The sequence below is a fragment of the Triticum dicoccoides genome, chromosome 6B (genome assembly GCF_002162155.2).
Source record: "Triticum dicoccoides isolate Atlit2015 ecotype Zavitan chromosome 6B, WEW_v2.0, whole genome shotgun sequence".
NCBI lineage: Eukaryota > Viridiplantae > Streptophyta > Magnoliopsida > Poales > Poaceae > Triticum > Triticum dicoccoides.
In genome coordinates, this window is record NC_041391.1 from 670624245 (window position 1) to 670629670 (window position 5426).

The window sequence follows — 5426 nt, forward strand, 5'->3', positions numbered from 1 at the left end:
ATGTAATACAAAGTTAGCAGTCGTTGGCTTCAGCCCCCACGCATATAATGCGGGGGTGTTCGAGAAAAATATGCATAGTCACACTTGATCCAACCTCTTGGTCCATTAAGGAGGTGATCGCACGTCGAACTAGGCAACCGGACTATATAGCTGTAACGCTTTCACTTAGCCATGGGAGTCTAATGGTGGGGCTACTATGTAGCCCCTGGTACTTTCACTTGCATCCGAATACGGACGCGTGTGTTCATGACTGGGAAACGGTCCTTCATTTATGCGGAGGGATCCTAAAGATTCTGATAAGTCTTCGAGTGGTTGATCAGTCTCTCGCTGTATCATGACAGTCAGTTTTCGGCTTTCTCTACTGAGGTGCTCATCCGGAATAACCAGGGCACAATCACAATAGTTCTCCTTTGACCACCTTAGCCGATAATAACGGAACATTAGGCGGCAAACCCAGGAGCCGGGCAAACCCAACATTTGACCAAAGACATGATTCGGAGTTGATGCATATAAGGCCAAACTCGTGACGCCGAACACTCCCGAAGGTATTCGGACTTTATAACTGATGATGGGCTCAAGAATGCCCATTCATTATAAACACTGTGTATCCAGGTACGTGCGTAAGTCTGTCGTGGCGAAATGCCAATAACGACAGTATCCTCTGTGGGTATGGAACCCATGGGATGGTTAAACAACAAAAGGCAATAGAAAAGGTTTACACAGGGGCTTAATCTAAAAAGAAACCTGTTGAGCGGGGCCCTGCTACACGTCTGCGCCTTTGTCTCCGTTGTGCCGTATCCTGGAAGGGCATCGCACGAACGTTGCCTGTGAAAAAGAGAACTCGTAGGGGAGTACAACGTAAGTATGCGATGGATAATAAAAGTGTAAGATGTTGGCCTGCTAATAAAGTTGAGCCAAGTGTGGGGCTTTATTAAATGTTTATAGCCCCCGGTGTCCTCTATGGGATTACATATACGGTGCCCTGGTTTGATTTTATCTAGGCTACCGGACTCGTCTAACCGTGTCCGTGGTCTTAACGACCAGTCATGTTTTTGTGATATTGGAGGCCACTTATAGTCCGACCGATAGGGCCGTCGCGTGTTTCTCTGCACGTGAAGAGCGCCCTGTGATTCCGCTAACGGTGATGGTGCCATGTGGACCGGGCATCTTGAGTGTAAGGTAGCAATGCATTGAAGCGGGCGAAGGCCGTTCTTCCGAGCAATGTGTGATAGCCGCTTTGGAAGGGTGCGATGGTGAAGAGTAGTTCTTCGCTTCTGGAGTTGCCTGGGGAGCCGAATGTTACTTCCAGTATGACGGAGCCCCTGCCGTAGGCTTTAACGTCTGGTATCACCCCTTCAAAGGTGGTGTTGCTTTGGCTAATTCTGGATGGGTCTATCCCCATTCTGCGGACAGTGTCCTCATATATTAGATTGAGACTACTGCCGCCATCCATGAGGACACAGGTGAGACGGTATCCGTCGATTATTGGGTCAAGCACCAAGGCCTCTGATCCTCCGTGCTGAATGCTAGTTCGGCCGTCCATGTGATCGAAAGTGATCGGACGAGACATCTAGTAGTCCGATATGGGTACGATGGGCTCTACATCGTGCACGTCTATGAGCGCGCGTTCGTGCCTTCTCGTGAATGTGTGAGTCGCGTGGATCATGTTTACTGTTTTAACCTCTGGCGGGAATTTTTTCTGTCCCCCAGTGTTCGGCTGGCAAGGTTCATCCTCGTCTTCACTTGGTGTTTCCCTCCCCTTGTGTTCGGCATTTAATTTGCCGGCCTGCTTGAAGACCCAGCATTCTCTATGCATGTGGTTCGCAGGTTTCTCGGGTGTGCCATGAATTTGGCATAGTCTGTCCAGGACTCTGTTCAGACCGGACGGTCCCTCTTTACTGCCTTTAAATGGCTTCTTTTGCTGATTAGGTCGAGATCCCCTGAATCCGGCATTGACCGTTGTGTTGTCCGGGCTCTCTTCCTTGTTTTGGCGTTTGTGTTTATTACGCCATGGCTTCCCGTTGCCATCCCTTATTTCGGATGTGCTGGGGTCGCTGGTGCCTTTACGGGCTATCCAGCTATCTTCACCCGTGCAAAAGCGGGTCATAAGGCCTGTTAGGGCTGCCATTGTCCTTGGCTTTTCTTGGCCGAGGTGCCGGGCGAGCCACTCATCGCGGATGCTGTGTTTGAATGCTACTAAGGCTTCGGCGTCCGGACAATCGACAATTTAATTCTTCTTAGTGAGGAATCTGTTCCAAAGCTTGCGGGCAGACTCTCCGGGCTGTTGGATTATGTGACTTAGATCATCTGCATCCGGAGGCCGGACATAAGTCCCTTGAAAGTTGGCCGTGAAAGCATCCTCGAGTTCCTCCCAACTCCCGATTGAATTTTCGGGGAGGCTTTTCAACTAGTGTCGAGCTAGTCCCTTCAGCTTGAGGGGAAGGTATTTGACTCTCTGGGTTGTTGTTGTGTCCGGTGTTTATTCCGAACTGGTATTTGGCTTGTATGAGCGTTTGGGTGACCATAGTCCTTCACCGGGGTGTGTCCTTTAGATCCGTAGATGGACCTGGCTGCCCTGGCTTTCTTATCCAGATGTTTGCGTAGATCGTGCGTGGCGTCAGTAGCCTCTCTGTTGTGGTTGTGAAGCGGTGCGTCTGGTCTCCTGGTCGTATTATTCTTTGGTGGAACAGCCTCGTCGTCGAATTCTAGTGGTAGGTTGTGTTTTGGATAGCTTTTCGTATGGCGATCGTCGCCATATCTTTCTTCAGTGTCTAGCACTTTATTCCATCTGCGACTGAGCGTTTCCTGTGCGGCTTTAAGCCGTTGCTTCTGCTTTTTTAGACTTGTTGCCGTGGCCATAAGCTTTGGGTGGAGGTTGTCTCATTCCGCGTGCTCGTCCGGAATGGTGAATGCGTCATCGTCCGGACTGTGTTCCTGTCTTGAGGCGGTTTCATGAGCTTGTCCCTCCGGATCATTGTGATCGGGTATTTGCTCCGAACTCGGTTTGGTGTGACCTGGCTCATCCTACTCCATCGCTGGGTCCATATGGTCGTTATTGCCTTCGGGGTTTACTGGGATGTCGATACTTCCCGCGCTCTTGTCGCTATTTTTACTGTTGCTGGACTTTGAGCAGCGTCTGCATCGTCATTTTGGCTTTTGCCCGGGTGTTTTATCTTCCGGTTTATCGCCTCGTCCTTCTTGGGCGTATCCACCATGTATATATCGTGTGACGAGGTAGTAGCCCCGCGCCCCAGGGATTCTGAAGCTTCTCCATACCGTCGATGTCCTCGGAGTCGAAGTCAAGAACGTCGGTTAAATCATTGATCGTGGCAATAAAGTGGGTGGTGGGTGGGCAACAAATTCCTTCGTCGCCTGCTTACCACTCAGGCCGGACATAGTTTGGCCCAGAGCCTCCTGATAAAGAATGAGTTCAGCATGTCGCCGAAGGGCGAGTGCTGGAAGATATCCGCAGCGGTAAACTCCATTACCGGAGCCCAACCCGGCTCGACTGGCTCGAGGGTATGCGGACCAGGACCAACAACCGGATACGAGTCCCGGAGCCCGGGGTTACAGGCCTTCACAGAGGTGAGACAGGTGTTCGGCTCCACCGCCGATGAGTGTGCGGCCTGCGGGGCGGGGTCCACCCCTCCGTCCTTGGGAAATGCAACCTGCTCCGGATTTAGATCCGGGGCTACTGCAGGGGTGATATCCCGAGCGTCGTCTGACAACAGGTCTAGGCCGTGCTCGTCGTGACTGTCTGGCGCTCCTGGCACATGCCTGAATCTGTCGAAGATTAACTCTCCGCGAATATCCGCCGTGTAGTTCAAGTTTTCGAACCTGACCTGGTGGCCAGGGGCGAAGCTGTCGATCTGCTCCAGATGACCAAGCGAATTGGCCCGCAGCGCGAAGCCGCCGAACACAAAGATCTGTTCGGGGAGAAAAGTCTCGCCCTGGACCGTGTTGTTGGCGATTGAAGACGCCATCAATCCTCAAAGCGACGACACAGAGGAACTATCAATGAAAGCACCAATGTCGGTGTCAAAACCGGCGGATCTCGGGTAGGGGGTCCCGATCTATGCGTCTTAGGCTGATGGTAACAGGAAGCGAGGGACACAATGTTTACCCAGGTTCGGGCCCTCTCGATGGAGGTAAAACCCTACTTCTTGCTTGATTAATATTGAAGATATGAGTAGTACAAGAGTAGATCTACCACGAGATCGTAGAGGCTAAACCCTAAGAGCTAGCCTATGATGGTATGATTGTAAATGTGATCGGCCTTCTAAGGACCATCCTCTCCGGTTTATATAGACACCGGAGAGGGCTAGGGTTTACATGGAGTCGGTTACAAGGAAGAAAATATAATATCCGGATCGCCAAGCTTGTCTTCCATGCAAAGGAGAGTCCTATCCGGACACGAGCCGGAGTCTTGAGTCGTGTATCCTCACGCTTCAGTAGTCTGGACGATGTATATAGTCCGGCTGTCCGGATACCCCCTAATCCAGGACTCCCTCACCCACCGTGTCAGAATGGGCTCAGAGGTGGTCGTGTCACGTCTAATTGAAGTTACTAACCTACCCCTATTTAGAGCAGTGGAAATCGGGCCGATGAATGCTACGTCTTGAGCTTGCGTTGGTTTTCCCCGAAGAGGAGAGGGTGATGCAGCAAGTGTAGCGTAAGTATTTCCCTCAGTTTTGAGAACCAAGGTATCAATCCAGTAGGAGGCTCCTCAAAAGTCCCACGCACCTACACAAACAAACTGAGAACTCGCAACCAACGCGATAAAGGGGTTGTCAATCCCTTCACGGCCTCTTGCAAAAGTGAGATCTAATAGAGAGATAATAATATATTTTTGGTATTTTGTAATATAGATGCAAAAATTAAAGATGCAAATAAAGATAGATTGAAAGCAAAGATGATAAGAGATAGACCCGGGGGCCATAGGTTTCACTAGAGGCTTCTCTCGAGATAGCATAAGTATTACGGTGGGTGAACAAATTACTGTCAAGCAATTGATAAAAAAGCGCATAGTTATGAGATTATCTAGGCATGATAATGTATATAGGCATCACGTCCATAACAAGTAGACCGACTCCTGACTGCATCTACTACTATTACTCCACACATCGACCGACTCCTGCCTGCACCTAGAGTATTAAGTTCATAAGAACAGAGTAACGCTTTAAGCAAGATGACATGATGTAGAGGGATAAACACATGCAATATTATATAAACCCCATCTTTTTATCCTCGATGGCAACAATACAATACGTGTCTTGCAACCCTTTCTGTCACTGGGTAAGAACACCGCAAGATTAAACCCAAAGCTAAGCACTTCTCCCATGGCAAGAAAGATCAATCTAGTAGGCCAAACCAAACTGATAATTCGAAGAGACTTGCAAAGATAACTCAATCATACATAAAAGAAT